Genomic DNA, 12,237 nt, shown 5'->3' on the forward strand with positions numbered 1-12,237 from the left:
CAAAACACTGATAGCAACATTCAAAGATGAGGAATTATATTTTATTTTTGCTTCTTTACATAGTCTGTATTGTGGGTCTGTGGTATGAGGCCATGGAGATGGCACATGGATACTGGCAAATTCTTTCATCTTCATGTATGGAAAAGCAGACAAAAAAAATATAAAAGGCAAACAGTAGGAACTACAATACATTTTCCACATTTAAGAGAGAGAGGAGCGGGCTGGCTAAAGGGTATATAGTCGGTGTTTACAGATAACTTCAACTTCTGCCCACTCTACACTACAGAGAAATACTAGCCTTATCCTCTATTTGTGGATTTCATTATGTACTCACACTAGGTGATAGTGGTTGCAGATTAATTTTTTTTAATGTAAGTCTATCTATGTGAATAAATGTATTTACTAAGTTCATGGCAATGAAGAAAAGCAGAGAAAAATGCTCCAAAAAATATAACAGGCTGTAATTAGAATTCTTAACAAGAAAGAATTCCTTTCCCAGGGAAGAAAATGTGATCTATCACTTCTCTCTCAAAATGCTATTAGCCTCTCTTCATCATAAGGACAACAAAAAGGAATCTTTTTTCTTTTTACAGGAGTAACACTGAATAAAATAATAGATGTTTTTACATCAAAGTGTATTAGCTATTGACATAAACTCAGTCCTCTTAACCTTTACACAAGGGAAAGAAAAATTCCAATAATTCTGAAATAGACAGATAAAACTTTTCTCTGTGGCTACAGCCATGTACTATTATATGTAACTGCTTATTTTTAAAAAGAGCCTTATTGGTGCTCTCAGAAGGATTTTCTTTTATACATAGCTTTATCCTATAATTTTGTCCCTGTTGGGCACGCTGCCTAAATTTAAACACAAACAGTCAAGCAATGAAGAAACATTAACACATTTACTGTGAACAAAAACTCCCAGTTGTACAGTGAAATTTTAATACATTTCAACTTATCTCTTTTACTAATGGGGAGAGTACAAACCCTGCAGGAATTCGCTCTGCAAACTGGTAATTACAGTAGACTCACTTTTTTATAATGCATATGTATAGTCAGACACAAAAAACCCTGGCTGCCCTTTTGATGTAGGTTACAATAGGAATGTTTTAAAAATTATGAAAATGTACAGCAATTCTAAAGGAATGCATTATTTCATGGAAAACTGTCCTTTAACTCTGTATATGGACACAAACAGACATATATTTAGATATTTGCTTTATACACCAGAAGGCACAAGCTTTATCAGCATGTGCTTTCATGTCATTTTCCCTATAATCTTAGTGTATAGAATAAATCTACTCCTTTTTTTCTATAAAGCTAGATGTGATTTTGAATATCATAATTCATCTCTTACATAAAGATGATATTCTTTCATGTGTCTGATTTTCCTATTTTATCCCCTCTAGTTTTAGGTATTAAATCTGTATTTTGAGATCTCATAGAATCTCTTTATTAAATAATTAAGGATTCCAAAGCAATAATTTGTCTCTCGGTATAGGCAGGCATAACCCCTTGACAAAAAAGACCCTCGTACATACCTGCACAGACCAGGAACCACATATTCTAATATTAATAATAGCACAGAAAGCCAACAAAAATGAAGTAAAATCTCAGTTACTATTCATATCACTTGCTAGACACTTTACATTTATCTGTCAAATCTTTCGTTGCATAACTTTCTAAGAAATTTCAATCTGATAGAATGCTAAGAAGCTATCAATATATAATTTACATTAAAATCATGTTTCTAAGTATTGGCATACTAAGGAAAAAAACAAAAGCAGAGAAAGCTTTTCAGTAGACATAACATGTGTAATACCTTGAGAATTTCAATAAACAAACAAACAAATAAATCTGCTAAAATGTCTGTGAATGAATAGCATCTACTAATTGCAGGGATACCTATCTGAAAATAGACACCATAAAATTCACATAATGCATAAAACATATAGAATACACTACCAAAATATGCAAGCTGTTGTACAGAAATAATTTTCTGATCATCCAAATTCAGGCAACAGTGACAAGAGGTTAACATTCTCAGTCAGCTTGGCTGTGGTAGACTCCACTAGTCATTAGAGGGAAGACAGGTTTTAGATATCCTAGAAAAAAGCATCTTGTTTTGATGATGCATACCTAGCTAATATTCGAGGCAATATTAGTAACATTCTAACTTTAGGTCTATCATTATAGAGATACCTTCTTCTACTCTACCATCACCATCCTTCTGCTGCCAAAGTTGACACACACACACTTCACATGCAGATACACATACATAGTACCTGAAATCAAAAAAAAAAGACAATCTAACTCATCAAAGTTCATGAGCCAGGCACTACCTCTGTCACAGACAATGTATATATCCTTGGGCAATAATATCTACTGCTTCTATCTGGCAATGAGATAGCTTACTGCCCATTTTTTAAAAAGCCAAACGCCAAAATACATTTTTTTAAAGTCAGTTTTTTGCAGCTGCCCCTGTTCTTCCTTGATCCAAGTGTTACTAAAAATATCATGTTGTGGCTTTAAAATGAATAAATTAATAGGAGTATGCCTCAAGGACAGCTACATGTAAAACTTCAGCCTCTGAAGAATCGATTCACACTATGCAAACACAACTGAGCATTAAAGAGCAACACTTCTAAAATGTATGTGATCTGTCCACATGAAGCATTTGTGCTTTCATGTGCTAAAACTCTGTTACTCCAAAGACAAGGCCAGAAGTTGTGAAACACCAACATATCATCTGCTCCCTCCCAACTAAATTCTGAATGCAAAGTGATCAGGGATAGGAGTTTAACATCAACCATATTCAAATGATTTGAAGGGTTAAATCATAAGTTGTGCTGTAGTAATTTACAACTTTCTTAGGGTCGAAGAATAAGAAGTATAAATTGAAAATTCTAATTCCCTTGCTGCAAGATGCAGTGATAGCTGTCAACGAAAGCCTACATACAACTGCCCTTCAATGACAGGCGCGCGTGCGCGCGCGTGCACACACACACACACACACACACACACACACACACACACCCATTTAACATCTCCAAATGAACACCTCCCTCGATTTGTCTTCCAGTAAAGGTGAAAAGTAGGGTGAGGGAGTCAATTTGAATTCCCTGCACAGATGAAACCTTCTCAATCTGTGCTCTTGCTCTGGAAAGGAATGAAATGCTCAGAGTATTACAGGATACTGGTTAATATGTAAGCAATACATGAAAAAGAGGTAATATATTAAGATGTTTAACACTTTGATACATTTCAATTTTTCTTTACTGATTCAGAAGGTATTTCCATATGTTATGGTGTCTCCACCTCTTCACTATGATTACCCTTAGACAAGTGAATACATTATTGGATGATCAAATACACACAAACTAGCTTTGGTGGTCTACAAAGAATGATAAAGGAAGACAGTAGCAACCAATAAAGTTTTACTACATTTATCAGTCACCCACATTCAGAACCCTAATATATCAAAAGCCTATGCCTAGCCTACATTATGTATTTTGAATAATTCCAGAGGGACCGTAAGTAGATGACCACAGACCACAGACATTGCTGTTCATGAAACTGGACATCACTGCCAAACAAAAACAAACAGAACCCAAGAAAACAGAGTATAAACTATATTTCTGCCAAGTACTTCACAGTATTATAAGGTAACCATTTCCTACACTATTTGGACAATTAGTCCATTCCACTTGGGTGAACCATAAATAGATCAAGAAAGCACAATTCATATGATTTAACTGAAATATTATCTGAATATCCACAGAACTGGCAGTGAACATGTTTTAATATTTTGTATTTGATCATACCCAGTAAATCTGAGGCTATTATTTTAATTGTAAAATATATTACCTGTGTTCAAGTTAACAACAAAGCACAGCTACCAGATGATATGCCTTGGATATAAGTAAAGTAGGAGTGATAGAATTTTAAATTGGTAGGTATGTGCACAGTATTGTTTTCCTTTAGACTACTACTCTACAGATAGATTCAACTTTTTACCTTTTATCTAGATATTAACAAATTTTAGAGTTAGACTACATAATGCTTATTTAGCCATATTCTAACTGCCAAAACATTTTCAATATTTACTTCCATGCAAAAATTTTTGATTCTGTCAATTCACTGAAACAGAGATTTCTCAGGGTGCCTGGGTGGCTCAGTTGATTGGTCATCTCACTCTTGATTTCAGCTCAGGTCATGATCTCACAGCTATGAGATCGAGCCCCATGTTGGCCTCTGCGCTGAGCATGAAGCCTGCTTGGTATTCTCTCTCCCTCTTTCTCTGCCCCTCCCCCACTCATGAGCACTCACTCACTCTCTAAATATATAAAACAAAACATTAAAAAATAGAGATTTATTCCCCCAAACTAATCTTGCTTGATTTTAAAAAGTTAATGAGGATGAGGAAAAATCCTCTGGTGCCAAAAGTGGTATAAAGTGGCAGTGTTGTATCAGCTACTAAAGCTTGTTTGTGCATGAGGCTATTAGATTATATGGGAAGAGTTAATAACTTAAGACTCTGCACAGGTGTCAGGTATGTTACCTTTTGGAGACAACAAAGAATATAAAGTGGACAGGGGGTGAGAAGTGTAAAATGTGTGCTAATAATACCTCGAATGTGAAACTACTTCTTGCTTTCATTTGGAATCACAGAAAATAGTGTAGGTGCATCTTTTCTTTTATTATTTAGACACTATAGATAAAGCAAGGGGAGTCTGTACAATGAATGTGAGATTTATCAATGTGTTGAGAAAAGTTTCTGAGTACTATCTCCATCCTCTTTTGCTGTTAGCCAAATGCTTCCACCTCTTTAAAAAACAAAGCAAAACAAAGACCTTATCTATTAGATATAAAACAGAACAGATACTGTAAGAATCATCCATAGCACTCTGCAGAAGTACAGGCTGCCAGGACCACACTCCAGAATTAATGAATCAGCATCTCAACGAAGCACAATCCTGAGAGGATTGTGCACCCTTAGAATTTTGCACGCTTGGCACCTCAGTGGCCTCACCCTAGTTTCAGCCCTGTAACAGTCTATATTAGTATGGTGCCCAAAACAGGCATGGAACCATGCTGAGAACTAAATAAATGACATAAATGCAAGGTGACTCTCTGCTTGAAGGACTTCAGGGGCCAAGGGAAACCCCAAACTTGTTTCACATCCCTCTGGATACTGTGAGAGAAGTTAAGCAGTTTCCTGAGGAAGTCCTCATGAGCTTTTCCAATGTTAGAAAGCAGAGCCTTTCACAGGGAGCTGTGGTCCAAGCCAACTGTTGAAGCAAGATCCTACTACATACCCCTGAGCCTGAAACTGATGGAGGGGGAAAGAGAAAGCTAGAAAAGGGCCAGGGTCTGGGTGCCTAAATGGCTATCCGTTTGCATTTTAAATGGATGCAGGGAAGAGACATGAATGATTCATATGACTAATCAATTCCCTTAGTAATTCCCTTCCTCCCGCCACCACTCACCAATTTTTCAATATGCATTTAAGAAAGAGAGTTTGCCTACAACTGGCCATGACTGCAGTTCACTTCACTATAAATGGAAGTCAGGTAATATCTGCACATTTTGAAAAGTAATGTATAGGAAAGTGCCCCTCCAATATAACTGCTCAGTTATGCTTCTCTACGCTTCCCAGGCCCCTCCCTTGTACATAATCATCAAAGTCTGGAACACATACAGCAATCAAGTTTTGACATACTTAAAAATTTCTAAGGATAGCGTGCTAATCTGCTTTCATTTCTTTCTTTCTTTTTTTTTTTTTTTTTTTTGGTCATTCCAAACCCCTTGCAGCAACTGAATCCTTCGGCTCCAGACCTTTATGAATACAAAGCAGGTTCCTCTCCTAATTTACAGTAATTGTAAGTGAATTGGGCCAAATGGCTCCCAAACTGATTTTTGAAAGACTGATATGCCCTCTTCTGGCTCCTCATTTAAGAAAATGAGAAAACAAAAATGTTAGTTTATTAGATGCATAAAAATATGAGGTAAAAGGTGGTCTGTTTATTAACTATGTTTACTACTGATAATTTTAATTACTTAATAGAGAGATTTTCACACATAAGTGCTAACATTTGGAAGCCCCAACACTATAAAAGGTGAGGATACCTTCCAATGACACAGTGCTCAGCAAAGGGCCTTTCATCGAATTTTTCCCCAGGTCAAATAACAATGCTGAAGATGATATAAACTGCCAGAACAGGGGTCAGAAAAGTAAAAGCAGAATATATGTACCCACTAGCAAAATCTGAGAAAAAGTCCTCCCCTTGGTGCCACACACACACCAGCGCGCCCCACTGTATGCCCACGCAGGCCTGCTTTCACAGCTCAGGGCCGACAGCAATGCCAATTAGTGTCAGTTGTGATGGGGTTTTAGAGACACAGTCCTTTGTCTTAGAGGAAGTGGGCTGCAACCACCAACTTACTGTACAGAAGCAACCTAACAACCCATTAGGTGGAAATGACTTTTCAGCCACTTCCTCCAGGGACTACATCAGAAATGATGGCTTAGACAGATGGGAACATTTTTACATTTCTGTATTAACTGCATCCAGGAAGGTGGATTTTTATCATTTAATGCTTCCCAATCTTCATTTCAACTCCTTCTCTCCTCTATCTTATTCCTTCACTCCCTATAGTATTATGATATATAATATTAACTAACAAAATGATGAACTTTAGAAATAGAAGGAGCTGCCTCACTGCATGTATTAAGAGCATTCTATGGGTCACCCACTAAAACTTTTGGGAAGCACTAATAAATTTCATTACTGGCATATCATTTTGGAATAGCATTCTATGTTTTGAAAGCTGTTGATGGTTGCCCTTTATGCCTCCAATTGTCCAACTAGTATTAGATTTGATTAAATCAAGAAGCAAAAGCAATCCTACTCCTTAGTCAAGGAAAGGATGAAATCAGGCATTGCAAACAGGAATGTTCCCACTTTCAATGCAAAGTCAAGACTGAGGCTCTAATCCAGCACTATATCCAGGTGGGTGGGTTGTGACAGGGCTAAAAGTAAAATTTACTTCCCCTCAGCATCAGACAGAATGCTAGTATTATAGAAGAAAACTTGCAATCTGTTAAAAATTTTTAATTTCATATTCTTTAAAATGTGAATTTAAAAACAAATGTAGGGGCGCCTGGGTGGCGCAGTCGGTTAAGCGTCCGACTTCAGCCAGGTCACGATCTCGCGGTCCGTGAGTTCGAGCCCCGCGTCGGGCTCTGGGCTGATGCTCGGAGCCTGGAGCCTGTTTCCGATTCTGTGTCTCCCTCTCTCTCTGCCCCTCCCCTGTTCATGCTCTGTCTCTCTCTGTCCCAAAAATAAATAAAAAAAGTTGAAAAAAAAATTTTTTAAAATAAAAACAAATGTAAATTTATTAAATACTACCCATGTAAATACTTGTCAAACATTTAACAGTCAGGTTTGTCTTGTACAGTCCACTTTAAAAGTCACACTCTGTTGTGCATGTACAGAATTGCTTGGTTGAAGGGTATCATTTGGAAACATTAAGTATCCATAGTACAAATAAATATTATCAGCAATAAGCAGATCTCAAACATTTTTTTATAATAGAGATAGCAAATAACCAGAACATCCTCTTTTGTTCAAGATGCTTCAGTGTGGACAAAAGAATATAAGAGGATGGAAGTACTATGACATCTGGCAATAACATGAGGTTATTCGGTAATATCTGAAGTGAGCTTCATAGCCAATACCTCAAATCTCCCATTAGTGTTCCTGCTCATAATCTCAGCTGAGTTTCTTAAAGCATTAAAAGATGTAATTTTTTTCTTTAAAATTCTTTTGTTTAGGTTTTCTTAAAAACCTTTCTCTCAAGCTCCAACAAATTAGATGTCCTATAATATATCTTGTACGAACTATTCTGTGACTATAACATGTTTAAAATTTTCATACAAATTGTTAATTTTTCCTTACTCAAATCAAATGTAAAAAGATACAAAGGTTATATAAATTCTAGCAAAAATCATTTTGAGTTTGCATTCTAAATAAAATCTTATATAAATAATATTAAAGGTCTCAAGTTTGAGTTGGATGTTGACAAAATAGTTTCTTTTATCTTGTTCAAATTAGTTCATGATTTTAAAAGCATTAATAATTTTCCTGCTTATTCAATGAAATGTAACATTAAAAGTAGCTATCTAGGTTCTATCTTAACTTCTCTCAGTCTTTATTTCTCTCCCCAAACCTGTACATTTCTTTAAAAACATTTTTTACAAAAGCAGCAATACTGTTAATTTTCATTGTATTCTAACGCTTTAATTTTATGAAACACTTAACTACTATGTTTATTTTTAAAAAGCTGCATGACTTTCCTTAAATATAAATCCTTTTCAAGTAAAAAGATCTTGTAAGATAGCGTCGATAACTGCACAACATTGTGACTGTTCTGAAAGCCACTGAATTGTACACTGTAAGTGGTGGATTTTAATTATATGCATTTTACCTTAATAAACAAATAGACCTTGTAAAACAAAAGACAAATATATTTCTGGATGTCAGTCTGTTTTTATGTGTTTGTTTTAGTTAAACTAATATGGTTACTATACCAAACAAATCCCCTCATTCCTGGGAATTATAAAAATAGAGAATAAATTTTCTTAATGGACATATCTCCTTCAATACAGACTTCATAAAACGTCCTCTCATATATGTCAAAAAACAAATCATTATTTTAAAAACAGCACACTTAAGACTTCAACTGCTTTGTTAAAACAAGCTGAACAGGCTCCATCAATACAAGAAGTACCAAATTCACTAGAAATAAATAAGAATGAAGAGAGGAAGTGTCCTACTTAAAATAGTGTGTTTAAGAATATATTATTTTCTTTGCATATTTTTATATCCTGTCCACAGAGTTTGATAGTTTGATAGTAATACTGGCCAACACTTCCCATGCACTTACCATAAACCAAGCACTATTCTAAACACTCCACACAGAATAATTTATTTGATCCTAAACGTTCCTCTATTAGGAGGGTATACGCTATATTTTATAGGTAAGAAAAACAAAGCACAGAGACAAAAACTAACCTTCCCAAAGCTGATGCAGGATTCTGACTCCTGCCAAATCTAGTCTACTATCTGGACTCTTAAACCTCTAGGCTTGCTGCCTCAAAATTTTGAAATCTTCATTTCTGTCCCATGACTACCATGAAATATCAAGTGCTACATAAGTTTTTTTTTCCTTATTTAACATGTAAGATGAATTGAATTAAAGTTTTTCTTACTGTCAGAGAAGGAACCTAAGTGAGAATTTCAAAAAATATAAGAGTATATTAAAGTGCCAGAGTAGAACAGAGCCATGAAAATTAGTATTTTTACAATTCAGGGTACACAGTGATATACTTGGGAGAAATTTAATAAGGAGTTAGTCCAACCTTTCAAGAACGATCTTTTTTTAAACCAGCCATTCAGAAGATCCATTCATAGAATGGAAGAGAGGGCTTCCAACTTCAATGATGAGCAAGTTTGGGGTCCTAAGTAAGAGAACTGATTACTTATAAACTAGTTTACATGTGTATTTAGAACAGTGAATAAGCAATGTACAAAAGACCAAAATTTGAGAGAACTGAGGAAAATATTTTTAAAAGGGATTCTCTTCAAAGATAATAATAATTTAAAAGAGAAAAATCACTCTAGCAGACTGTGAAGAATGGATTTGGGGGAAAATAAATAGGTATTCAGTTTTTAAAATGGATAAAAGTAAAAACCTCAGAGGTAAAAAAAAATGAGAAAATAAGGAGGGATGGACTTTTATTTATTTATGTATTTATGTATGTGTGTATTTATTTATTTATAGCGAGCATGCACGTGTGAGCAGGGGAGGGGCAGAGAGAGCAGGAGAGAGAGAATCTCAAGCAAGCTCCACACTCATTGAACACCCAATGTGGGGCTCAATCTCATGACGTCACAGCCATGAGATCATCACCTGAGCCAAAACCAAGAGTTGGCACTTAACCAACTGAGCCACCCAGGTGCTCCAAGGGATGGAGACAATAATAAAGGAATATAGAGGAAAGGGGGCAGTGTTCCTGTGAGATGCCATTTAAAGGCAACACAGGACCCACTCCACACTTCTAAACTTGGTTATAACTGTTTCAACTTTTGTTTTTTTGTTTTTTCCATTTCCACTTTGATAGGTGGCTCAGGTCTGAACACACGGAGCTGTAATAAAGGTTACACTTAGAAGTAAATAAACAATGTTATTATATTTTTTCTTAATGTTTATTTCTGAGAGAGAGAGACTGAGCATGAGTGGAGGTCATGAGAGGGCATGGGGGCAGAAAGGGAGACACAGAATTCAAATGCTATGAGCACAGAGCCCAACATGGGGCTCGAACTCATGGACCCCAAGATCATGACCTGAGCCGAAGTCAGGTGCTTAACTGACTGAGCCACACGGGCGCCTCAGTAATTTTATTATATCCTTATGGAATACATTTTCAAGGCAGAAGATAATAATAAGACAGTATTTTTGTTATCATACCTTACTAGTCTTGTTAAAAATAATATGTAGAGAAGCTAACAAATGTACTTGAACACAGCACAGTGCACTCATATATGACACATAGATGCTTTCACTATCAGCTGATGTTCCTTTTAAGACTTCTTCATATCAAGTGGAATGTTTTCCTACCCTTTCGAGGCAGTTAAGACTTTCATATGGAAAGCCCCATAATATTCTGGTCACAAGTGCTAGTGATCTAATTTGTAAATTAACAAAACTTGATACCTTTTTAAAAAGTCATAAAAGAAGGAAATGAAATTTGGCTCCCATGGAAGGTTGGTGTGAAAGCAGTTTTTAAATCAGTAAGACAGGGTTCGTGCTACCCCCAACTTAGTCTTATTACCAGTATCTATCTACTCCCTGGCTTCCAAAAGCCGCATGGTGGGACTGGCAGCCACAGTGCCAGGACTGACCACAAAGCACTGTTTATAGTGAGCAAAACTTTAAGTTGAGGCAACTAATTCATACCATGGGAAGGCAGGCAAGAGAAGAGCAGAAAGCTTGTGATTAACTAAATCTACCCTTATCCTCCATTTTCCTGAAGGGTAATCCTCACTCACCATGCGGACTTGTGCAAGGTGTTCATCTTCTCTGAGCCACCAATTCTTCATTTGTAACAACAGAATGACACTACTTTCTATGTGGGTTTTTTTTTTTTTATATTACAGATAATTTGTCTAAAGAGCCTCACACAAAGCCAGACACATAAGTAAATGATAAATAAAAGCTATTGTTATGTGTACTAATCCTTATCTTAGACAAAATAAGCATTGAAAGAAAATATGTTTCTGATCTAAACAATGTGTGGATCCAGACATGCAGTTTATGTTTAGGTATGCCCTCACCACTTCATATAGAAGCTGATGTGGTAAAAAGAGAATCCGACAGGAGGAGGGAGTCAGGAAGACCTAAAAAACTGAGGTATTACTTCCAAATCTGTCATCCACTAGCATGTGAACTCGAAAGAGGCAAAATTCAAACTTTATTTCCACTTCTGTATGACACGCATGAGTTGGAATATACTCCAAATCTCCTCAAAACTCTAGGTTTATATAACGAAGTACGAGTTTTTATCATGCACGTATGCTTCCTAAATATCATACATCATCAACCTAACTTTAGTCTATACAGAAAAGGACTGAGAGTTTTGTATGCTCCTTTGGTGCCTAGAACACTGTTCTGTGAAATGAAAAAGCTCAGTGCAGGCTATGGAATGAGATGCCGTTTGATGTACAGTCTCAGCTAACTCTAATCACTGATTGGCTGGAAAAAAGACGGCACCCCAGGGGGACTTTCACAGCTACCACTCATAGGTTCAAAGAGCTTTTATAGTAAAAGTTTCAGAAGTGAAATCATTAGTTAAACAAATATTTTCTAAGTGCCCACTCTGGGCCAGAACTGCAGATAAAGATACTGTAAGACAGTGCCCTCAAGAAACTTAGCCTGAAAGGTAAGTAAATGAGCAATTTAAAGTACACTGGATACACATAGGGTGCTATACCACACGGAGAACATATATCTAAACCCAGTCTCAGAGAAAAAGAGACCGCTTCATTGAGGAGAGATGAAGCAGGAGCTTCAAGGTATAAAGGTAAAATGTAAACATGAGCTACTCCAAGGCAAAAACTCTGCAACTGGAAGACAAACTAAATATGAGGATACAGAATCAGTGCACAAACT

At 36.2% G+C, this 12,237-nt stretch overlaps 1 protein-coding gene across 14 annotated transcripts in view; it reads right to left on the minus strand.

The window, feature by feature from the left end:
* The window catches only part of BNC2 (basonuclin zinc finger protein 2), a 440,387-nt gene that overhangs the window by 172,980 nt on the left and 255,170 nt on the right, over nucleotides 1-12,237 (minus strand). The window contains exon 1 of one of the 14 annotated variants that reach the window (XM_086685369.1): nucleotides 2,206-2,970. The exons of the other annotated variants lie outside the window; for them this stretch is intronic. The gene's annotated coding sequence lies outside the window, so the exon portion shown is untranslated. Of the gene's footprint in view, nucleotides 1-2,205; nucleotides 2,971-12,237 lie in introns of those variants that run through there. 14 annotated transcript variants of the gene reach the window in all.

Source organism: Puma concolor, chromosome D4, assembly GCF_028749965.1.
Source record: "Puma concolor isolate L17-30 chromosome D4, mPumCon1.1.hap2, whole genome shotgun sequence".
In the NCBI taxonomy this organism is placed as follows: domain Eukaryota; kingdom Metazoa; phylum Chordata; class Mammalia; order Carnivora; family Felidae; genus Puma; species Puma concolor.